We start from the raw sequence: 26,627 nt of genomic DNA on the forward strand, positions 1-26,627 counted from the left end.
TTAAACGCGGTCATCCTTAAGGGGACCTCACTGTAAGCCCAATGAGGGAACGCGATGGTGTCAGCTCTTCTTCGTCATATCTTGGCCATCAATTCTCCAGCTCTAGCAAAAATTTAAAAAATTAACTAAACGGAGAATACAACTTTAACGGTGGCCCGACGGGTTTACATCTTTTTGATTACAACAAAATACGACAAATAGGAGGCAACAACAAAATGGGGAAAATGCATTATGGCGCCTTCGAGAAGCCACTGTACATACGTACATACGTATGTATGTATTTCTCTTGCACATTTAGTTGCAGTCGCTTAATTGGCTTTAATGCAATTCGATTAATTTGCCAATGTAGCGAAAAGTTTCTGCCTGGGCCCACAGACTAATTAAAATTGTTGCTGTGTCTAGCGCCACAGAAGTCAGCCCAAGAATTTTTCCTGGCCATCATCACCATCATGATTGCAGCCGCTAATGCTGTTGGCCGTTCTGTCGCCTGGTGTTTCCAGCTAATTGCAGTTAAGAAAAAATTTAGTACTTCAAATACATTGCACTTCGACTGAAGGAATGAGTGTGAGTGTGTAGCGAAAGATCAGTGAACTTATCATTTCAAGTGAAGTTTATATGCACTTGAGTGAGTGAGTACCGTTTGAGTTTTCAGCTTGACAATTTCCTATGTATTTAATCGATTTAAGAAAGGTCACAATAACAAACCATACTCTAATAACCGATTATTTCATTCAATTGATAAATATTTGCTAGGAACTACCACCAGTTGAACTACATATTTCTAAATATTAATTCCTACGAAAGTAATACAAAGTAATAAAAATATACAATGAAGTTCCTTAAGAATGTATCCAATATAAGAACCGAACCATAAACAACTATTTCATTTCAAAATATTTTCAATGCAAACAGGGACTTCAATTGCACAAACGACAACAGCAGTTCTAAATAAATAAGCAATACGCTGGAAACTCAAAGCCCCGTTGCAAAATATATTAAACTGTTGCCATCGTTTTGGTTGACAAACAATGACAGTCGCTGGTTGACGATCATGATCGTGATCATGATTAAATATGACAATGCAGAGCAGACGGCGCGATTCAGAAACGAGAATAGCAACAGGAGCCAAAGGCTGTGGAAAAGTATAGCGCATAAAATTTGCATTAAATCATTTCTTTTTTGCTGAACGTTTTTTCCCCCTTTCTGCCTCTTTGCCAGCCCCCCCATTCACCCCATCTTATTCAACCCTTTCTCGACTCAAACGTCAAACGGTAGCAAAGAGCCAACAAAGTGGAATGTGTGGCAAATTTCAATGCAATATGCCGCCGAAAGCGATAGGGATGTGCACTGGAAAAAAAAAAAAAAACACTGCCTAAAACTTGTCATTAGTATCTTTTAAATGCTTAGATTTCACATTAATATTTTTGCAATTTCTAACATTTCATGTTTATAATTACTATTAATGATAACTTATTAATACGTTATATATGTTATTAAAATGTATTTAATTTTTCTGCCTATAGTATAGTGATAAGTAGAGCTAAGTACCTCGGCTGGGGGAGGGGCTGATCAGGCGCATGAGCAAAGAGTTAAGCTGGAAAAAAAGTATAAAAATAAACAAAATAAAAAAAATGTGCTCAAAAGAATAAACAGCTCTGTGCTTAATGGCTCGCTACTGTATGGAGATGGGTATGAGGATGCGAAGGGGTATGGGGATGGGGATGGATTGCGGATGGAGCAAAAATAAAAAATATAAAAAATGGAAAGAACCCACGGGCATCGCATCGGCATCTCTCGTTCCGTTCGTGTCAATAGCTGTCGGTTGGCCACAAAGAAATTGGAACTGTGCCTAAGTCAGCCCGCCCGGCCGGCCTGAAACCGATTTTGTTTTTCCTACTTTTTGTTTATTTGTGTTGCCCCGCTGCCAGTGGGTTAAACGAAAATTTTATTTGGCTTAGAACGGCAACATTTTCGGCGTGTGTAAACAGAAATGTTGCTTGCCACATTGTTGCCATTAGTTTACCGACTTTGATGATTTAGGATTGCTCATTAGGAGATCATTGGAAATCTTATCCCAAGACAGTATATGAGGGTATGAGCTTCTATTGCCGATATTTCATCATATACATCGTAAAATCATTGAAAAAGATTAAAAAGTAGTAGATCTATGATTGAAATGACTCGACTTGAGAAACTTTAGGAGTCTGTTCCATAAAATTGGAGCTTAATCATTAAAGATTAGGTGTTTGCTCGTAATTGATTCAATAACACTTCTCAAAAACACCTTCTATGATATTATGTTACCGATACCAATTCTCAAACACACCCAACTAAATGACTTGATTGCGAATAGAATTTAAAATTCAAATTGCACCGAAACCACAATGCGACCGACAAACACAAACACAGCACATGAGAAGGTTCCCATGTATCCCGTGGAATGTCGGAAAATTTTTAATAATTGCCGTAACTGGAAATCGATTTCTATCAAAAATGTACTTGGCAATTCTTGTTTTCCACAATCTCACGCCTTCGATTGTGGAACTGTTTCGTTGACTGCTCAATCGAGATGGCAACCCTGTTCTGGTTTTCTCCGTTCATTTGAGCTTTTCAATTTTGTCGTTCTTATGCAATTTTCACTATCAAATATTTATGAAAGCAGAAAAAGTGCGAATACATTGAACAAATGCATAAAAAATGCGGTATACATATATGATTTGTTTACTTATGTGTGTGTGCGTGTGCATGACGGATTCGTTGTTTGTTCTATGAAAAATGCATTTGATTGAGCTCTAAATGCAAATTTCGCTGCTGTTTGAGTGCCTCGGAGTATTGTGATTTCATTGCGTGAGATTGCAAATACGTTTGGGATGTGTTTTATATATATTTTTTTGAATTGTTCCTTTTCTTGTTTGAACGCCTAGTGGCGGTTTTATAACCATAGCTTATGCTGTTTGTTTAAAAACGGTCTTTTTTTTATCACCTTAATTCCCTAAACAGAGTTTAAATGTGGTAATTGGTGTTTCAAAAATGTTTATTTTATTTGCTCTATTATACATTGCTTAATATACGCAGATGACTATTTTAACGTTTATTTTCTGTTTGTTATTCAAAGTAGAATTCTTTCTTTTTTCGTGTGTGATTCACTTAGTTACGAGTGCTACTTAAATACAGATAAGTTTGGAATGCTTAAATCACAATTTCGCGACGCAAAACAAACAACTCAAAACAACAACAGGAAAATAAAAAACACATTCGTTCGCCAACGAATAATATCGAAAACCTTTACAATGGATATAGCAAAATGTGAACTTCATTATAATATTTTATAATTCAATTGGCTCTCCCGTTGTTTTTAATAGCAAATATAGTAAAGTTCCCAAAAAATGGAAAATCAATAAAAGACATTTTGAATCAGAGTCGTGCAAAACAAGGTAACGCACACGCCCCGTTCAACTTTACTTTACTATCAACTTTGGGCCAACTAACAACGCTAATGAGGCTAGAACAAAACTTTGGCCCGATAACTCGGCGGGGAAGGGGGGACTTGGGGTAAGCTTGGTAAAGTGATAAAAGTTAGTTGGTAAAACTGTTAGGAAACCAACTTGGCTATTGAGTGGGAAAATTGGACTGCTTATTGGCTACGGATTAGACGTAATAGATTTTGTATTTTCCTTCGCCGTGGAATTGGAAATAAATATTTAATAAACTTATTAAAGGCCAAAATTTATATACAATTTCTGAGTCAACTCTGACATCCTTCGCTGCAAACCCTTTTTTCAAACGAAAAGTGCATAGAGAGCTTACCTCGACAAATGTATATCAAAAACCATAAAGGCAAGAAAAAGAAACCCAGCATAGGGGAGAAAATCTTTAGAATTCAGTTTTCTTTGCTCAAGTAAAGCAGAAGTAGCAGAAGGCGGACGGATGCAAGGAAAAATGATTAGGGGACCGGCTTTCAGAGCCAACTATTATGGCCACAAGTGTCAAAGGCAGGCCAGGACTTCATCCTCATCAGCTTTATTGGATAGGGGAGGAATGAACTGTGAACAAGGTTTTTTGTAGTCGTTTCTTAGCATAACACGAGTCTCAAATTGATTTACTCAAACCGAAGCACAACAGCACTAGCACCTACGAAAAAAAAGGGGGAAAATGCTGGGGAAAAAGGAAAATTCATTTGCCTACTGGCCGAGGAAGCGTTTCCCCATTTGGAACGTGCGCTGGCATGGCGATGAGCATGGGCAATCCCAAGAATATATCCTTATAGGGATGCCATCGCCCACAGAGGCAGAGTTTTCTGTGCGTCAGCTGCTGGCTAAGTGGCTTTCCCCTCCCACTGCGCTCCTACCGCCCCTTAGTTTTCCCAGCAATCTTCGGCATCGTCCATTCTCTTTGCTCTTTGTGCCTCACCTTTCGAACCGGGGGCAAATATACTTGTATCTGAAGCGTGTGTTCAAGGATGGCGATGCCGATGAGAGGCATCGCAGGATGAGAAAGTGAGCATTGAGTGTGCTGTGCTGGTCAGCGTCATCAGCTAGCTAAGCTGGCCAATGTCCTAACCAAGTTAGCTCGCTGTAATTGGCTTCAACAGGCGCCACGCCACCTCGCACACCTCAATTAACTATAAATAACCAGACAAATAATGCTCCGCCAACAAGGGGAAAACAAATGAGCTCAGCGATATCACTGAAAGTGGAGCACTTCTTGATAGTGGAGATTCTGAATAAATACACATCCAGCGATATATGGGTCAATTGAATATCTGGTAGCAACAGATACGCGTATGTGAGCTATTTGAAAAGTCTATTTGATATATTGTTATAAAGGCTTAAATAAGCTAGAAGCATTTAAACCTTTTGGTTTCTGGATATTTTACATTTCTTTTTCATATTGAAAAGTATTTTTTTTTAAAACCCTATTTTTAAACATGTTATTTCTAAAAAAAAATTAAACGATAAAAGAGCTTTTAGAACACGAATATCCATTCAAAAGTGAACTTGTTAGAGGTAAATAGAAAATCGAAATATAATATCATGTAAATATTTGACACCACTTAGCAAAATGCGTGTGTGCCGCTTCGTGTCAGGTTCTATTTCGTTTTCAGTCCCATTTTCATTTCCATTCCCATTTCCATGATATCTCCACGATGAGGAGTTTTCTGGGGGAAAGGTAAGACCTGGTTAGACCCTTCGTACAGGCACGACGAGGAAATGCGTGCATGGGTGTATAAATAAATAAACTCAAATTGAAGGCATTTGGCCGGGTTGTAGTCGCGGGCTTGTCACTCTATTTACTTGACCACATTGTGCTGTTGTTGCTGCCTTCTGTTTATATAGCCACTAATTGCGTGGCATATCTCGAATTTCAGATCGGAGCACGAGGCTTTGAGGAAACAGGACCTCGGAAAATAATGAGCTAGAATTGCGCTAGAGAGCTCCGATTTAAATAATTAAATGGTAGAAATTGTATTAGTACGAATGTGGAAAAGCAAGTATGCGGAATAAGCTAAATAATTAAACAATTATCAACCATTTCGATGAACTTAAATGTACAAAGTTTCTTATTGTCATCAACTTACCATGTTAGATGGCACTATTTCTGCTTGACAAAAAAACCTCAAATTTAAATGTAATTTGATTGGCATTTCCATTACCATCAATTTAACTAACTTTACTTTAACTTAAACCCCATTTTCCGTTCAATTTGGATTCCCAAAATGGCCACAAATCCGCCAACCACTTTGACCGATCCCCCCGCATCTGCGGCAATTGGCTTACTGGCCTTTTGTGAGCCTAAAAATAAACCTTGAAAATTATTTATTTAAACATGGCAAGTTCATTTTTCCTCCTTTTTCGTTGATTGACCGAGAGACCTAAACAAATATGTGGACCTAAGCGCAAACCGAGCCCGAGTCGTAACATTTTTGAGGTTGAGGCTCTGCTTTTTTCGTTCTGTTGATTCTCGCGTTGTGTTGAGCAAACAACGGGAAAGTGCGAACCAAAAGGATAATGTCAGGGACTGCCGGCGAAAAGGTCGAAGGTTAATCATATCGTCAGATGAAAATGTTGCCCACATGTGTGGATACGACTATGTGGCGTGGCACGCCACTGGGTACCACGTTTCTGAAACTGCGGCTTGACTCATGACATGATTTCCAGAGACCCAACCACCGAGTGCTGCTCCAACCAACTTGTTCAGCAGGTGGCTGAGTCAGTGGTTCAGCTGCGTAGTTTTGAAAGGTGGGGGCTTGCGACAGCTCCCCACTCCCATAACATCCACCTGAACCCCTTTGGCTGCGCCCCTGTTCTGCAGCTTAGTCAATATCCAAAGATCTCTCCGCCAGTTTTCTTTGTTTTATTTTGAATTTCACAATTAGTGGAAACTATGGTGATAGGAAAGTGATTAGTTGTGTGGGCATTGAGATAATGTAATTAATATCGGATTGGATTTGGAATTGATTTTCCGTGGATTAAAAAGAGTGGGTTGCCTAACGACTATTCCAGATTAAGTGCTTAGCCAAAATAACTTGCTACTTTTCTGGTTATCAAATACAATAGCAATACAAAGAATAATTAAACATAAATATTTCCACTTGGTTTTACTATCAAATCAAGAGCACACGTTAAATTTTCAAAGAAATATTCATTCACATTTTGAAATCAATGTTATAATCGTGCCGGATCTTCGAGCCGATCGTTTTGACATATTAAATTAGTTATATTTTACAATCAAAGCTTTTAAGACCCTTTTCACAATACGATAAGTAAAAACAATAAACTCGAGCCCGAAACGAACGCCTACGCGAAAATTCAGTGAGCTTCTGCTGCCAGTAGGCGCCTGGCAAAGAAATAACAAAATAACAAATAAAACAACATAATAACGATAGTAAACAAAGGAAAGAGAAACGACCCACGCGTTTGGGACAAGCCACTCATTAATTAATTTCATTGGATCTAAGATTTAAGCCCAGTCCCCGCCCTCCCCGCGCGATTAACAACCAATCAAGCCACGAGGGTCATCGGGAATCGTGTCACTTCGAAGAACAAGCGCACTTTCTGTGTAGGCCGTAGAATTGAATTGGTGATTGGGGGATGTGCGGGCGCTGGTGGATCGGGGGATTGGAGTACTGGGGTACTGGGGGTTTACCCCCACCTTGGCAACCCGTTTTTGTAGTATTCCGTCCATTTGGCTGCGTGGGCCGGCCGGTTTCAGCTTAAACTCGCATATCTGCTGTGCAGTATTATAATAACACATATGTACAAGCATACATATGTATCTATATGCACATATGCATCGTATGAGCATACGATTTCATACTACGAGCGTAGTAAATTAAAAGTGCAATCACGACAAACCCAGGCACGTCGCTGCCGCTTGCTTTTGTAACTGATTAGGTTGGGCAAAAAAATAAAATATAATACTGCACTCTATAAGGCAAAGAAAGATGCAAGAAAAAAAAAACAACAACAAAGACCCACACGAAATGTGCATTTTGTTGATGCATGTGAAATAATGAAAACTGATGACAAGACCTTTAAAAAGGCGACAAAAAATGAGCTTGGAAAATCAAGGTTGCATATAAGAAACGTGCCCATGTAATGGCCGAAGTTCAGCGAGAATCAACATATCATATCAGTTCACAAACTGAGTTAATGTTTTTTGTAGGGCTCTAGATGAACTTAGGGTCTAGTCTGTAGATTTCAAACAAATAATCTATAAAATAATAAAAATAGGCATAGAAAAATGATCGCAAACATCCGAAGATTATGCATTTAGATTGTAAATCTAAAATTGTTTAATAAATATAAACAAAGACTAATATAGTCTATAAGTCTATAAGACTATATAAATGTAAGACAAAGACTGAAAATATTTAAATGTTCAATCTACTAATATAGTATTATTTACCACAATTTCGTTGTATACTTCATTTATGCGAAATTCCGCTTATAATCATACTTTGTAAAGGAAATTTGGAGTACATACCTGAAAAGTAAGGGGAAAAAAGAAATAAAAAATTAGTAATTTATAAATTTATAAATATGTATATATATTGCTTATTTAAATTAAGTAAATAACAGCTGCGGTTCTAAATCCGTTTCCCCCCCTTTCAATTGGGGCGAAATTGAGGCGACAGTTTGAAGTGGGGAAGAGTTTGAGTAAAAATACCTTTAAAGGTCGTTCTTTATGGAGATGGAGCTGTGTGTACAGTTTGGATTTCCGAGAAACGTAGTTAATAACATTTTGTGGCTAATAATAACAGGCGGGAGTTGTGTTCGGCCAAGTTGATTTCTAGTGTTGGCCATGCATATAAAGCAGCTGTTGCTCGTATCGGTTATGTGTGAAACTTAACACAACTCAATTTGACCAAAAAGGCGGCTTTGGGGACAACAAACAACAAAATTTAGATATGTGTATGTGCATGAATGTTGGAATATTTGTTGTATAATTTATTCAGCACACTCAGACAAGCCGATAAAGATAAACATGTAAATCAAACAAGAACTTTGACTGATGGCGACACCGCGACGCCTTCGTTGTTGTTGTTCTTGCCATTGGTGGCTGATTGAGTGGCGCCAACGAATTAATAACTTTCTAGAACCGCAATCTATCGTTTATGATGTGTGCAAATTTTTGGTTCTTTCCGTTCTTTTTTTTGTCGATTTTTTCCAGCTTGTTCGAGTGAGAATCACCTCTGCAAACTATGTATCCATGTATGTGCGTTCGAAAATCGCTACGCAAATTAAAAGAAAGATTTATGGGCATTAAATGTGTGTTTCGTAAATGCAGAAATAAATATCCTTATCGGAGTTGTGAAAACAACTTTTTGCTCAAAATTTTATCTTTTAATGTGTGGTTAAACAATAATAGTTATATCAGCAAAGTGATGCATGAAATACGTAGTATACTCATAAATAAAATCAAACAAATGTCACTACACTGCACAAACTATAGTAATTCAAATAAATAAATATATTGTAATAGTTACATAGATATTGTTTATTTATAACTATATCCCTACACAGTTTATTTTGGTTTTCCCTACTATACGTTACGATCACATTTTTCTATATTTGCACATTTGTTTACGTCCCAACATTTTCATATCACTGAAATTCCCCTTCGTTCCCATCATTACGCTAATTTAATCACCTAAGAGCAGCCAGCCAAATGTGTACTCGACAAGAATCACACTTCTTTCGGCATGAGAAAATATTTGCAAAAATAATCCCCCAAAATATATGCATACACACATTGGCTTATAATGAAAATATTCGTTTTCCTCATAAATATAGTTGGCCAAAAAATACGAAAAAAAAAACAAAATAGCTTCAAAGGTGCGGTGCTCCGAGTTTCCGGGGCGGTGAAAGAAAGCACGTGGATGTTCAGATTGTTCAGATTGTTTGCTTTATTTACGCAGCATTAAAATGTGTTTAAATCGAGCAGTATGTTTATATGTTCTCCGAGAGCTTTGGGCGGGCAGGTGCATGGTGTTGTTTTTTTTTGTTATATTTTTCGGTGGGTTGAAGGCGGCAGTGGGCGGTGGGAGGCCGCCGCATTGACGCGTGTGGAGCGTACGAAAACGGCCAGAGTGTGTAAATATATGTATGTACATATACATACATATAAGTGTATATATCTTTATCGGCCACATAAGCCCGTAGTACGCTCGAGCGTGTAGATACGGATACACGCACACCACGAGAGGTATAAGAAAACACTGGGTGTGCGTACGTTTGTACGTTTGTGCATTTGCGATGCGAGCGATTAGCGCATGAATGAAAAAATTATACGACGTTGGTAGCAAAATATTTTTACTTTATGCGGTTCATTTGCTTTTTTTTTTTTGGCGGCCTTATCGAGGCCTCCGCTGTTGCTCCTTTTTATATAAATTACCTGATTATTCGACACGGCGTCAGAATAGAACCACGCCAAATTGATTTCGGGCTCTCTTTCCCAGAAATAGAGATAAAAGTTCAGTATGGGCTAGCCGACCCATCAGCAGATATGGCCAAGTCAGTGTGTTGGTGGCGGAAAATAGAAATATATGGAGGCTATAGCGGCTATAGAATCAGCCGACAGACAAAACACAGACCAACTTGCACTAATGTGTGCAGACAAAGGAAATAACAGGGTATTTGGATTATGGAATTGATCGTTAAATAAACACTCTGCTAAAGGAACTTGTCAAGAACGAAATTACACGATATTTTAGCTATATTCCCGGATGTGAATTCTTTAGTGAAATAAAACGAATACTAGGAGCACGCATTCATTACCATAAATAACGATAAAAGCCATGTAATAGAGAGATTATATTGTGCATTAATCTAACTGTCTTCAACCGTACTACTTTACTGGAACATCCATCTGATTAATTTATTATCACACTAATGTCGGTTGAATGCAGATAGGCATCCTAGAAATGGCATAATTTAAGCAAAAAAAATAAAACATTAAAACCCTAATGGGTATGTAATAGTCGAGCACGTGAACTATCTTATTATCTTTGTTTTTTCTTTCCATTAGTATATTTTGTTTTGTTTGACTTTGATGCCTTATTTTTGTATGTGTCTGGTCGGTCGCAGCTCGAAATAAGTTTCATTAATTAAAAATGAACAAAACGTGTTGTACGTTGGCGTTTTATATATTCATCTTCTACTTATAGATTGGCAATGTGCACACGTACTACGCGTCCACTGTACGTACACTGCCCAAATAAATACGTACGTATACATATATTTATATAGTTATTTCTTTTGTGCCGTTTATCGTGCGATGTCGCATAATTGAAGTGAGTTGATTGGTATTTCAGTCAGGCAGGCACCCGGTTTTTTCTTGGGGCTCCCTTGGGTTCTCTTTATGGCAAAGTAGAAGTCTCCCTGTGGAGGGCGGATTTAGATAAGACCGGCGGAAAGAAACCACAGTGGGTCCCCGGTCCGATATCTTTATCACCAGTGCTCTCAATCGAAGAGCTTTTCAATCGAAATCGAACCCAATGTTTCTTGTAAGAAGTAATGCTCAGAAGAGGGGGCAGGGGCGTGGAATGCAAAACCAAGTTTCCTGCAGATAAAAATGGTTTATTAATAAGTCAACAAGTATGCAATGAATGCATTTATCTCAGCTCAAATGTTGATTATTAGCAAGCTGATAATGAGACCAATATCCATGAATGCAATTTCGTCAGGTTTGCTGAAATATATATGGCAATCGTCGTTGCTGTGCTCATTGATAAGCTTAGCAATAAAAAGCGTTATTTTCTATAAAATTCCTGTTGCTAGCCAGGCGAGCACTCAATAAACAGGCCCGTAAAAACAGAGAATGTCCATCTGCAACCGGTTTAAAACTCCTGCACACAAGCAAACAAATCAATTTGTGAGGGAAAATCGCAAAATAAATAAACCAAAACCGACTGAGAAACACACATAAAAATTGCACATAAATGAATATAAAATCCAGACAAGAACTCCTCTGGTTCGTCTCCTTCTTTGAGATCCCTGCCATTCCTGTGGGGCCGAATAGCAACAAATTGTGTTTTATATTTCTCTGGTTCTTGTGTATATCTACGTACACCAACATATAGACGTATAGTATGAGAAGTGGAAAATATACGTATATATTTCCCCAACTCATTTTCATTTTCTTTTTTACGTTTTACGCGCGCGCGATGCCAAAAGAATTTTTACGCATACGTGTATGTGGAGAAGGGGTCCTTATAATACCGATACCCCGAGCTCCCCAAGCCCCATCTCTATTGTGTCTGGATAGGATCGGGCAGTGTTAACGATGTCTCCTTTCCTGTTTCACTATACATTTCTCGTTCTTTTCCACAACCAATCCATTCTTTGGGCCAATTTTGAGTGCTTGTTTTTCTTTTACGCGCTTTTGTTTACTATAGATACACAACAAACTTTGAGATACTAATACAGCCGGACGGACGGGCTGGCTGGCCGCACACGCATGTGGCACGCTACCGTATCTGTATCTGTATCTTTCTCTCTTGGCCATTAAATATATAATACCTACATAAGTAAAAAAATAAACAAAAGAAGAAAAATATTATTTTCAAGCGCATGAAAAAAAAAGGTGAAAAGAAATGTTAGGCAAGGCATCCAACAAATGCTACACTTGTTCTTCATTCCTCGCTTATTTTTTTCTTTTTCCTCCGTTTTTTTTTTTGTTTTGGTATTTACTGACGCTTTTACTTAAGTGAATTTCGTGAGCGAGCATTACATAAACAGGTGAGGAGTATCATTACGGCTGCATAGGGGTACGACTAGGAGGTACCCCTTACAATAAATACTGCATGAAATATTCTTAATTATTATATAAAATATTACAATTAAATAATAATGTACCCCATAGTGGAATATTTTTAATTAAAAAAGACTTGAAGTTGAGTTCATTAAATTGAATGCACCATAAACTACTCCTCTAATTTGTAACCTTTAAACCTAATTTCAGAACTCCATTCGAAAACTTTAATGGGTACTTCAGGGGCAAACTCCTCTATAAAGTCGGGTCTGGCTCGCATCGTCGGCAAATACAACAATATCTAAAGCACGAACCACAAATACCACTAAAATCGAATTAAGTAGCGGGAGGAGGCACTTAGGTTTATTTGCTTTTTGAGCGAAGCAGCTGGATGAAAGGGGCGGGTTGAAGGGTTGTGTGTAATTTGGTAGTTTGCTCAAAAGTGTGCCTCATGTGGATTATTTACCTTACAATTTAACAGGTAGCCCAGTGAGGTATGTATCTTGTATGCGGTTGGGGAAATGTGAAAGGGGAACCCCTGGGGATCTGGCAAATACATTTATCTATCTGAATATGTTTAAGCAGATAGTCAAGTGTACTCTTTAATGAAAAATTTAATCAATCTAATGGGGGAATGCTTTTGTAGCCCTAGTTAAAAATGCTGTAATCTAGACAACACTTAAAAAATACAAAATTTATAAAAAGAACATATATGCTATGTTATGTAGCCTCTTAAAAACTGATTTCCTTTCCATCATTACTGAGTCTTTAAGTTTAAGTTGACACGGCTTTGTCTTGATATCAACAAATTTATTGCTTGATTTATAGGCTTCTTGATTGATGAAATTCATACGAGTGCGGAGCAAGATAAAGATAATTTTTATAATTCCCTGCTTGGGAGAAATAAGCCAAGTCAAACAGCGCCCAGCAATATCACACACCTGCTCCCACTTGTGATTACAAATTCAAGATTAATTGAAATCAGCAGGCGGTGCGCAAACGTAAACAAATGTATGGGATCGTGGATAGCCCGAAATTTGGGTAAATGAAAATGAATCGATCCCAAGCTAAATGGGTTACGTAAGGAAATGTGAAAAGTACGTATAAATAAGCCATAACCATATGAGGCAATAATATAATCATTAAAATTTTCATAAAAATTGTATATACAGATACACAGAATATCAATTTAGGTGTCACTCGATCGCAGCAGCTTCGTTTTTCAGTGGTTCAAATAGCGATATAAGTAATTTGCATAATGAAAATTAATAATGATATCCATTATAGTGCACATGTAGGTACCTATCTATACCAGATCCGAACAATCGGTAATCGGTGCATACAAAATGGATTGAGCATGACAACCGACAGTTGACAGCTAAACAACTCATTAATGAATAGCAAACGCTCCACGGGCAATAGCTACACTTTAAAGCTTATTACGGAACACACTCTTTATATATGTACATATGTACGTACGTACAAATCGACAACAGCCGGCATCTAGTGCACACAAAACTATACTGAGCGTTTATATAGATATTCGCAGTTCGTACAACCCAATCATGAGTGTGTATAGCACTTGAAATGGCAAATGAATGACATGACTGCGTACGAACTGGCTGACTGACTCACTGCCTGACTGCGTGACTGACTGACTGAATGACTGTGTGACTAACTGACTGACTGGGCAACCAATCAACCAGCGAATGAACGAATGATCGGGTGACAGAGCAAGCGACCGCCAGACGAGTTAAGATTAATCAGAGACCCCCGACCATAAAGCAAGTACAGTGCCTCACAAAATCGTAAATCAGTCGGAATAATAGATAGTATAAGTATCTTTTTCAGGATTCCATGATCAATAACGTTAATTTTTCAGTATAAGTTGGAATTCCAAGTAAAGCTGGTTATAGTTTATAACATAAAGCTGCATTCCTTAAATGTATCTAAATATTAAACAAACACTTTCGAAACGCACTGTACTCGCATGCATGTGTATATTTATAAGTTTGTTTCAATAGTGTGTGATATGGGTAAAGAGTCGACAGAATATAATGGTTTAAATGCCATATCAGTAGCAGAGAAAAAGAGTAAAACGCTGAATACAAATTACAACCCCAACACCAAGCCCCACCATTCTGCTGCCCCCCACAAAAAAAACCAACTGATATATACAAATATGAATGTAGGTAGTATATATGGAGACAAAATAACAGGCGATTCTCAAGCGGCAATAGCACCCAAATATGAGCACAAACACTTGCACAAAAGTTGTTGTCAACAAGTTTACGACCGAAACCCGCTAGCAGATATACTATATATATATACATACTATACATACATAACCATATATGCACATCTGTATCTCTTATCAACGCCCAGCCCCCAATGCTATCAGTTATAATCAGTCAAGTTTCTTAGCCTTTTTAGCATATCTGAATTCTAAGCTTAGTGTTCGTCTCGCTTTGCTTGTTTCGCATTTTGCCAGTTTTTTCGATCTCTGGGGTATTTTATTTCCATTTGTTGTGACGTGCCGTGGTTAATAATTATATAGATAATCTAGTCCCCCAAACTTTACGCAGCCCATCAAGTCCCTCTAGGAAACGGCTCAAAGGTATTCATTTTAATTAAATGGTGATCAGCGGACAAGTACAAATCGACAATATAATATGCACACTGAGTTGGCAACTTTGATGTCTTGTAAAGATAATTATACTCAAGATTTCCTGCGGGGTTAAAAATGTCAGTATGAATATTGAAACCATCAATGGAAATATTGTTGAAGTGAGAAGAAAATAGATTGGAAGCTATATTGTAAAAAATACATTGAAATAGTTAAACCAAAATGTAACCAAAATTCCCCAATGCCCTAAAAAGCTAATAAGCACTTATCCCACTTTATTTAATATTCAAATTTACTTAGACATTTCAGTAATTATAAATGCAAATATTTTTAAATATTTTTTTTTATTATGATTTAAGAAATAACAGACCTATATACTATCTAAAACTAAACTAAACAAACTAAACCAAAATACATTATATTGCCCGTAATAAACGCGTTCCCGATCTCTGCAAACGCCCATATAGCCGAATTAATTGACCAATTTGCTAATAAAAAAATTGGGTGTTTGTGCACATAAAGCGGGCAAATAAAGATCCTTAATATAATTTATTATTGCCTGCTAAAGCTGTTTGATCATTTTCATTAGACGCCAAAAAGCGTAGCACTTTAAAATGTATTCGAGTAAAAGCTACACAGAACACCCAGAAAGTAATAAATTTTATTGCAAAATTGCCTTTTCATTCATTTCGACTGAAAAGCAGATAAAAATGTGTTTTATTTTGTGCCCTTTGCTATTGTTGTTAACTAATACAGGGGCAGACGAGCGGAGCGGAGATGTAGATGTATGTGTTTTTCATTAAGAATGAATTTATCGTTTGCCCATTGTGTTTGTCTAGTTGGAGAATGTCTGTCTGTCTATGTATCTGAATCTATATACACGTAGTACGTATCGTATCTATGATGCATTACTTTTAGATATTCTCACTCACTGAAAGCGAGCGCGCGACGTGTGAGAAGGAATAAATAAACAAATTCTGAGAAAATAATATGTCGGACAAAGTTTTTTTTTTTTTACATTGATATGGAAATTGTATCTGAAGTCTAACATCTGCAACTGCTCTCGAAAAGTACGGAACAAATTGTATTTTGTAGTCCCACACTCGAGTATCTATATCACTATAAAAGTATAAACGCCTGACAAAACTGATAGCGATTCCAGTTGGCAAGTCGAGTATTTGACCAATTGACAAACTGACTGACTGATGGAAATCAATAAAAATACCTATGCATGTGTGTACGTTCGGTGGTCGCAATATACATACATATGTACATATGTACTATACGTGTGTTTGCCGGCTTATCACTATATACGAAAATTTAAATTACATATTGACTTATCAGCGGTTGGTTAGTATATACGTATGTATATGAATGTGCTTTCTGTTTTTTGTAGCTTCTTTTCACCTCTTCATGTTGATTATGGTTGAATTTCTGAGTGTGTGGGTTGATAACTTTGCCTTGTTTACCTCGTCAACATTTTACATTTTCTTAACACATTTCAAGTATATTATTTAGTTTTAAATCTTTAGTCTACATGGATTGGCAAACAGTTTGTTTCAGTACCTTACTTTACTTACTTAGTAATTAATAACCTTTTAAATGAGGAAACAGTTTTAAGGTCAACGCAAATGTTTGTTAGCCAACTGATCTTTCTAGTTTTTAACTGAGGCTAGTTTTTTCAATTTAACAATAATTTTGGGATTTTTATTGAGTTAACCTATAATTTTTACAGATTATTCTGGTTTAAAGTTGAATAAATGTAATGGGTAGAATATGGCGAAATTATATAACTTGTAGTAGAAAAGTAAAAGCCATATAATATCTGGTTTGATCTTGATTCGGCTCCATAGGCCGGTTCTGAAACTGAAACGGATACCCAGACTGGAACAGTAGCCCCAGTCAGCAGCATTTGGAGCGATGCACACATAAAACAAAAAATACAACCGAAAAACAAAATTTTTTCCGGTTTGTTTGGTGGTTTTTTATTACAGCATAGATGTGGCGAACCGGTTTGGGAATGTTTTCGGTATAAATACCACAATTTATGTTGTTTTGCGACGTGTGTGCCATTGTGTTGGGCCAACAAACAAACATTTGCCGGCTTATTTGGAACGTGTTTTTTATAATACAGGATAAGAGCTTAGCTTGGCTATCGCCTCTAGTTTAAACATAAATGTTCATTCTCTTTTAGAGAAACCGAAAGCTGGGTGTGCATAACTCTTGATAGGGAAAATTGTTGAGTCTGGATTTGTATCTGTGTGGAGAGGGGGATAAGCGACGAGTAATACCAGAAACGCTAATGAGGCCAAGACGGCTTACTCATCGAATACTTCAAAGGAGGTGGAGTCCACTGGACTCGATTCTACGAACAGGAGAGTGAGGAAATGCAAATCCCAGAAAAGGTATTATTTGTATGGCTTATAGAAACCAGTTCAAGCTGGTCTTTATTCATGTTTATACCCTATTATTATCACAGACATCACGATGATTTTAATATGAAACATGAACGTTAGCTGGATTCAACAAAGCGGAGGAATAGAAGTTTCAAGCTCGACTCAACGAAACCACAGCGAATACAAATACAAATCGCAGAGTTTCAAAGACAACTTCTTGTTTCCTTCTTGAACATTCCGGTTCTTCGGATTGGGATTTGTTTTGGGCCAGAAGCACGGGGTGCAGGCAGAGAATCCGAGAGAGGCCGAGACCCAGCAGACGTAATTAATGATCCCGAAAACGTTGACGACGGCAACCAGCACCAGCAGCAGTGAGCCCATGAAGGGGCAAACGCATGTTTTGGACCTTTTTTCGGTTCGGCCGCTTGGCAGATGAAATACCAAAAGTGGAATACAGGTGCGGATTAAGGTCAAATGGTCACTGGGAGACAGATTTTTGTGAGCAGCTAAATATAAAATATAAGCCATACAAAAGTATTAATGTAGCTTGGAACGCATATCAGCAATAGTAATCAAGGAATTTTTTAAAACTGAAAAATATAAAAAAGGCACTGAATCATTCAATGTCATAAAAATTTAATTGTGTTAGTCAATGTTTTTCTTTTTTTTTAACATTTCTTATCTTCCACAGGAATACTATATAGTACTGACTAAAAAAATTCCAGAAAAAACTCATCGAGAAATATGTTTGAAGACTCCACAACTGGATGCCATAAGAAGTTGTACTACTACAACTCGATGTTTATAGTATTTGTAGAATGCCGAGAGGCGAGTCTGCAAGACGTACTACAAGATACACAATCACAAGAACAGCAACAACAAATGCTAACGCAACATGAAAACCGGTCTGTGGCACCAACTATAATAACAAAAACAACAAGTTACACATCAATGTGTGCTGCCCATACACACAGATACAGTGCCACCTAAACGTGTGTTAGTGTCAAACAAGAAGAGGAAGTGGGGGGTTTTTTGACGGTGGGCTTCTCATGGAAAGAGTGCCGAGAAGCAGACGCAAAACGAGACTCCACAAAGCCCCACACACTCGCATCCACAACGCTACCTCCTCCTTCTTGCTTTCCATATTCTTGAACTTCAAAAAGTACAACCAACGATGAAAATCGAACAAAAACCCAGCATAAAACAAATAAAAACCAAGAAACAAACAACAACGTCAAGCCGTCAGACAGCTACTGGTGTTAACCCGTAGTACATAGTAGTAAAAGGCAGTCAGCAGCAGCACCAGCACACAGATACTGCCGTACTACTACCTCACACACACACACACACACAAACACACACATCTATATACGCGCGTACAACGCTGCGTATACGCCATGTCTGGCTGACAACGTCTTCGCCGCCTTTTTGCCTTCTTATCGCTCGTCTTTCTAGTTCTTTTTTCTTCTCCACATCATCTCTTCCCCGGCTCTTTAACGCCAATGCTCACTGTACATATATACGCATATATGTGTGTATGAATGTAAGTATGTATATGGCCGATTCGCTGATGATCGTCATCTGTGCAGCGTGCAGACTCAAAAGGCCCGCGAATAAGATATTCTCCACACAATCGGAATTCAGTAGCAAGGGATTAAGTGTGCAAGTCAAATGGGAAAAGCCCAAATACTCTGACTTCGAGTGATAATAGATAAGCACATAAAAAGGCATCTATCGAAATTACACCATTTGCTGTACTCATGAAATTATTCAGACCCAATATTATTTATAGCATTGCTTCATACTATAAATGTTATTATGATGAAAAAAAATGAAGTTAATGATAAGTTTATTGAAAACAATAGTATTTTGTTTACAAAAACGAATTATTCATAATGCCTCATTAATAATTGGGAGAATATTAGCAACTGTTAAATGATAATACAAATAAAGTGTTAACTTTACACATACACCCGTAGAATAGCATTCCATCTACTAAATATAATAATCCACGCACTATAAATTTTAATAAAAATAGCATTTTACATCTATATAATCTATACCATATAAGCCATTATTTACTTTACTCATACTCCTTATTCCATCTTTTTTGTGTTCTATCTTCTCAACTCCACTTGGCACCGAACTTTTTGCCTGGGACCATATGTCGGAATAAAGACTCCGATTCATTGCAGACAGAACCTGAAGACCATCCATTACAAATGCTTTTCTCTGCGTTCCGTGCTTATACATACATATTTCGATCTGGGCATGACTGCTCCGTATTTGCCTGAATGCCCTTCTGTCTGGGTTTTTTAATGCCCTACATGATCTGGTTTTGTCGTGTATTGGGGCAATTTCAACTTTTTGATGGATTGTTATTGAAGTTTTGCTGTTTGTTGTTTGCAGCTTATGTGGCTTATTTCAACTTTTTAATGGTTCTCATCTCGGTTTTTGTAGGATACCTAAACAAAAGATCTTGGTATACAAATATTGCGTAAGTGTGTTTTTCTCTAGTCGTAATAGATGATGTTTTCAAGGTTTTTACAAGATTTTCGAAGAATTTTGCTTACAGCATAGAACTAATGACAATACAGTAAAAACCCTAAAGGTTTAAAGACTAAGATTAATTACTCTGTAGCAACATGAAAAAATTACATTAATGGATACCACCAAGGAAGAAGATTATGATCCACAAGTTCCTAATTTGACCACAAAAAGGTTTCCTGAAGCAAAATTCGGAAAAATAGGACCTTAAAACTGTAAAATCCAGATTTTAGACATTGCCAATGGCCCCTGTTTAAGAAAAAACACTTACCAAGAACGTTTCCTTCTTATTACCAACTTGAATTTGTTGCGACCAATGCCGAAATTTATGCAACGTAACCATGTATCAAATAAGCTCCATACTTCCTTTAAATACATATATCATGTTTTATTGGGTAACTGCGACAACATTTCTGCCAGTGCATTGGCCTAATTGAGAAACTTATGGCCCCTGTTTAAGAAAAAACACTTACCAAGAACGTTTCCTTCTTATTACCAACTTGAATTTGTTGCGACCAATGCCGAAATTTATGCAACGTAACCATGTATCAAATAAGCTCCATACTTCCTTTAAATACATATATCATGTTTTATTGGGTAACTGCGACAACATTTCTGCCAGTGCATTGGCCTAATTGAGAAACTAGCTTCAATACCAAAATTGGCACATTGTCCTGGCCATAAAAGGCACACACACACTATACACACCATCATCGCGATGCAATAAAAAGCGAAACAAAAAAATAACTAGGCAAGAAAAACGTGCCATGCCTCGAATAATGAAGTTAATAATAAAAATGAAAAGAGAAACATTGACGCTAACGATAAACCAAATTTGTACAAATAAAATAAATTAATAAACAATCGGCGTGCGCGTTTCTATCGCTGTGTGTGTGCGTGTGAGTGAATTACTAAGTTTTTGCCACCAAAGTTGGATTTGCCATGTATACTAATACTATACCCATATCTATGTACAGACATGCATATATATAAACCGAAATCGTAGACATAGCAACGGGTTTATATTTCTGTACCGACGACTTGCCAATTAGCAACAAAAGTTCTTGCGGTTGATTAATTATTCTAAAAATTCAATAACCCCACCTACCCGTATGAGCGAATGACAGAAAGTAATAATAGAACAAAAAAACTGTTTTTAAGGCCAGCAATGGGAGTGAAATCTGCATTATAAATGTCGTTGGAACACGCCTTTTCGTTGTACACGCATACATTTGAATTTTTACAGAAAGTTTTTAAAATTTGCTGTTTTTGAATATGACTTTAGTTTTTTATTAAGATTACTTTAATTCTTAATTGAGAAAATTTCTATTCCGTTTACGCATTAATCTCTGTATTATGTTTCATAGTGACCACTGTACAATCTCGCTGTATGTATGCATTACTTCTCCCATTGTTATTGTTGTTGCTGCTGCTGCTAAGTGCGTCTAGTAATTTGCTGATAATTATCAACAAATGGGCGCTCACGCACATTCAAATGTAAATTAGGCAGTAGAGAGGGTGGGAGAGAGCAACTAGAGAAAGAGAGAGAGCATTTGGTCCGGGCAGAAGCAACAATAGCAATAACAAAAGCAACGCATCGCTCAAATCTCATGCGATGCAGTTGCCAGCGAGAGTTTTGTTGCTAATTACACACACACATCGATGGCCAGCCAGTCAGAGTGCAAGTGCGTCTGTGTGTGTGTGTGGAATGAAGGGGGGTGGGGGCGGTTAACTTCAGTTGGCAACTGTGGGACCAGCAAAAGAGGATGGTACAGTGTGCAAATTAATTTGATTTGATTGACGAAAGTTTTTCTATCAATAATAAAATTTAAAAAAAAAAACATTTTCTTAATACACTTAAGCACGCAGCAATATTTTTTTCTGTGCACCATGATTTTATTAACTCATTTGTGGGCCACTAATTCTCATATACTAATCATGATTTCCCTAATAAAATCCACCAAAACCAGTAACTTTTATCGTTAGCTAATTTCAGTAGCTGATTTTCACCCCATTGTTTTTGTTTACAAAAAGGCAGAGCTTAATTTGAATTTCAACATTTCACATTTAACATATCAATGATAAAGAATGCATACATACACACGCACATATTAATTCTAGGAGCCATTGTTACGACTTTTTTGTATTTTATGAACAATATGATGTGCAAATGTTTAAAGCATTGAGGCTTAGGGTTTATTTAACAAATGAATAGAATTTCTCGAATACAAATTTTGTGGCCTGACCAGCTACAACAAATACACACGGTCACACTGAGACCCACCGCTCTCTTGCTAACTATCTACTTCCCAGAGAGCGGGGGTGTGCTGGTATGTGTATGTGTGGAAGTTGTGGAAATGAATGAAGCGCTGCTTGCCAACAACGTAAAAGCAAGTGTAAGAGCGAGCCCGGAAGAGGGGGGACAAGAGAGAGAGAGAGAGAGGGAGAGACTGGGGAAGTGAGATGGCGAGAACGGAAGTGGGAAGGGAAATACAAAATTTTCCAATTGGCAAGCACATACAACATGGGGTAAAAGAATTTCGCTTACCGTTTTTTGCTTATTGACGTAGGCGTCCGTTTCTCTCTGTACGTATATGTTTACGTGTATGGGTGTTTATTGCTCTTTTTCTCTTTTATTTTATTTGCTCGGCTTGTTTTTGTTATGCAAAAGGCATAGACTTTTTCGGGTTTTACACGTTAAAAACACAAACACTTTAAAAATTATTTAACAGCTCGCTGGGCCGTTGGTTCTCGCTCTCCCGCGCTGCAAAAGCAATGCAAACAAAATGTTGGATTATTGCTGGCTGGCTAGCTGGCTGGGCTTTACAACTTTTCCACGAGCAAAACAACGCACGACTGTGGAAAACGCGAACCGACGAACCGAAAACCGTGAAAAGTGTTCATTCATTGAGGAAAATTGAAATGAGCGCCACAGCATGTGACTCTCTCGCGATTGCTCTCTGTCTCTTTCTATCTCTCTTGCCCTCACTCGATTTGGGGGCCAGTGTTGCCAACTCAGAGCTTAGAGCAGAGCCCAATGCCAATAAGCCGAATCGGGGAAAAGGAGTATGCAAACCAAAGCCCTGCCTCAGATACTCCAATTCTGATTCGAACTTATTAATTATTTAATTGGGATTCTCGGGCAGCTGTATTGTGGGCTGGCAACACTGCTCCTCTGCACAGACAGCGCGTCGACGTCAGCGTGTTAGTGTTTGTGTGCGTGCTGCGCTCGCTCTCTTTACCTCATTCACACTCGCACTCTCTCTGTCACACGCGCATTTTCGATTGATTGTTGTTGTTATTATTATCTTTATTCGAGCTTAATCCAATATTTAGCCAGTATCAATGCAGCCCAGTTTGTTTTCCCAGCTCTCTGTTTCACTTGTTTTCACACCTACACTTGTGCGTGCGGTCGCGTTTGTGTGCGTAAGTGCCTAGTATTTGCAAACGAATTTAATTGCGACACCTGAAAATCGAACACATGTCGCCACAAACCGTTTTATTCACACAAAAGCCTGCAGGCGCTGCCCGATTTGGCTATTATTGGGGTTTTGTGCGCGGCGCACAAGAACAATTCACAGCAGCTCCACCTTCCGACATCCGCGACACGTCCGTGCGATTCCGAGCATGAAGTGAGAATCTGCTGGAGACCATTTGCCCCACTTGGGAAAATACCCCCAAGTGGGACCGTTGGTCGGATTTGGCAAAATCTTACAAACTGCGTGGCAAAGGCGAAGTGATACGGTTACACTGGCGACGCGAGCGGGCTTGGGTATTTACAGGTTTGTGTACAATCTATCGTTAAGTTAGTCAGTGCACGAACCTCTACCATTCTACACATCAGGTTGGCCACGCCCCCACCTGCTTAATAATGATGAAGTTGTGGTAGTACTTAAAAACACCTGCGACATTTATATTCAGTTCTCGTAGAGTAAAAGGGGTGTAATGTTGCTATTATTGTTTTTAGTTATTATTGCTTAAGTTAACTACCTTATATAACAAAGCACTGGTTGCAGGACCGTCGGCTTTGTAGGTTAACATAAATAATAACAACAGAACATAACATGACATAACATAACATAACATAACTTAACTTAACTTAACATAACATAACATAACATAACAAAACATAACATAACATAACATAACATAACATAACATAACATAACTTAACATAATAATGGTCCTTCAATGGTTTAATTATATATATAGTAATTTAGCTTAGTTCAGTTGTTCGGATTATAATAATAATTAGCATAATATTATTTAAATGTAATGTTATTTTCTTTATTATTTTTGGGATAAAGGGCATAGAAGGAAGCGTTTCCGAACCTGCGAGGTATATATATTCCATCTGTCTTGTTTTTTCTTCCGTGTGAACGGAACTTCTATCAACAAATGTTTTTACGTATGAGTAATATGCATAATATGCATATGCATTTTTCCCCAGAATGTGTCACAACTATTAACACATTTCATAAACCAAAACATTTTGTTGAATGCTGCCCAAAATCGTCCACAGAGTAATAAAAGCTAATGATTGGCAAGCCAAATTTGACAATAGTCATTTAATTTAACTTCCGCTCCATTTGAGTTTCATCTTGAAAACTCAACTTTCTTGAGTGTGTAATTTAGGAATGCACTATCCTCAAATGAGACCGCTCATATGGAAGAGCCGTAAAAAGTGCAAACATTCATCAAATTCGCGCCGGAACTTTAGAAATATGAAAACCGCGCTATGTGATCCGTGCACCTGGTGCCGTCTAGCGACATAAATTACGCATACGTCGTGTTAACCGTGGGAAAACATATAAATGTGTTTGCACCCACGCGACAGCGCCAAAAACAAATTGTTGTACCTTCTGTTGCTGCTGCTATTATTGCCATTACTTTGGACTTTTATTAGCAGAAAACTCTCAGAATTTGGCTCCTTCACTTCCAGTTTAATGAGCTGAAAAGTGCAAGTTGAGATACGCAGGCCTGAAGTATTAGGTTCAATTAATTAATTGGTGGAGCTGGAAAATTTTGCGGCTTAGGGATTCGTTTTTGAGCAAATTAGTACGCAAAATTAGACAATCTATTTATAAAGCTTACAGCAAAACTCTAAAAATGATTACGGCAAGACAGCAGCAAGTATTTCCTGTAGAGTTGTGTATAATTTTTGAATTAAGATCTATTACTTGTAATTCCTCCATAAATAAAATCTATTTAAGTATCCAACACTTCACACTATAAAATAAAAAGTTAGAAGTTATAAAATCAAGTAAGATACATGCTTTTCGCAATAACTTAAAAAATTGTTATGGATATGAATACTAAACTAGGTGTACTAAACATTATCTTTTTTCCACACAAATATGTTACAGCTTCAATGGATCATACAAATTTCCCAGTTTAACGCATTAATTAGAATTTACGTTGCAGCAGCGAGGGGAGAAGTCGTTGATTTTGGGTATTTAAAATAATAATCCCAATTAGCTACACCTGCCATCAAGTTTTTATGTCCGCATGTGTGTGTGTGACTAAGCTGCACAAAAAGTAATTTGTAAAATTGTCCGCTATAAAACATTAATAATAAAAAGGTGGCGAGTGTCAAGCGAAAGACACCTACCTGTGGATCTCAACCCTCGTTTCGCATAAATCTCTTGGCCAACACATTTTTCGCATTTAGTTTGTAATAAAAAGGCACATTAAAAGCGTATATTCACTTCAAACCGACATTACGCCAACTTGTGGTTAGTTTCTCGAACTTCTGGGGCATTTGGTGTGCTGATGGGTTTTTTTTCGAGGGGGCTAATGCTCTGCAGAATTTCAGTTGAAGCTGCCACAGTTCTTGCATCATGTTGCAATTAAAAGAGATGAGCCGGTAGGAGTATTATCTATAATCACATAAATGTACTTTAAAATCTTTTGAAATCATGCCAGGGTACGCTTAAAATTCCTGCAAATTCCCATTAAATTTGAGCTCATCAAAATGGCTTAACAAATGTGAAGTGTGTTTAATTTTAAATTAATTATGGCCGCAAGCGGTCCAATTTTACATGTTGCACACTCTTCAACCAAACTGCGCGCTCCACACATACTCACACTCATTTACCAACACATTTTAAATAATGAAATTTGCGCATAAAACTTTGCCTTGTCGTAAACGAGTAAAATAGAAGGCAACTGAAACACACAGAGATGGGTGAAAAAAAGCGATGTTGCATGCAGCACACATCAAACAAAATAAACAAACTGGGCGGCAAATGGGCGGAAAAGTCAGTCTACAAAAGAGTTACAAAATGACCAGCGGGCATTTTGTTTTTCCTTTTCCTTCAGTATTTTTTTTATTTTTTGTTTTTTGGCTTTCATTTTCTATTTTGGCGCTATTCTTGTTTTCGTTTTTGGCCAAGTTAATTGGAATAGTTTTGCCCAAACATAAACAAGCTTCAAGAGCAGATAGTGCGGCGGTTTTGGGCGCTGGGGGCGTGGCTGGTAACATATTCAATGTGTTGGCCGCCAAAAGCGCCGCTCCATCATATATATACAAATAAAATAAATTAATTCGCTAAGAACTTTGAATTTTGCGCCTGAACTTACCAAACTTCTCGCCTTTCTCCATGCTCCCTGCCATATTGTTGGCCCGACATAAAATTAGATTTAATAACCGCTGCTGGCTGCCATAAAAATTGCAGCCATTAAAATTGCCGGAACGAAAATTCTGCTCATAAACGAAAAGCATTTAAAACGAAATGAATCCCGCAATCCACCGGTTTAGATTGGGTTCACCAGGGTCTTAGGGTCTTTATTAGCTCTTAGCA

General features: G+C 37.7%; 1 protein-coding gene across 7 annotated transcripts in view; it reads right to left on the reverse strand.

Annotated features, from left to right (window-relative positions):
* The window catches only part of LOC6619286 (putative transcription factor capicua), a 43,581-nt gene extending 20,120 nt beyond the window's left edge, over positions 1–23,461 (reverse strand). For 5 of the 7 annotated variants that reach the window (XM_032723115.1, XM_032723112.1, XM_032723113.1 and 2 more), the window contains exon 1: positions 22,373–23,460. The gene's annotated coding sequence lies outside the window, so the exon portion shown is untranslated. Of the gene's footprint in view, positions 1–22,372 lie in introns of all 7 variants that reach the window. The other 2 variants (XM_032723110.1, XM_032723111.1) reach the window with 2 other exon arrangements.
* Between the last annotated feature and the right edge of the window lie 3,166 nt (positions 23,462–26,627).

The sequence above is a fragment of the Drosophila sechellia genome, chromosome 3R (genome assembly GCF_004382195.2).
Source record: "Drosophila sechellia strain sech25 chromosome 3R, ASM438219v1, whole genome shotgun sequence".
NCBI lineage: Eukaryota > Metazoa > Arthropoda > Insecta > Diptera > Drosophilidae > Drosophila > Drosophila sechellia.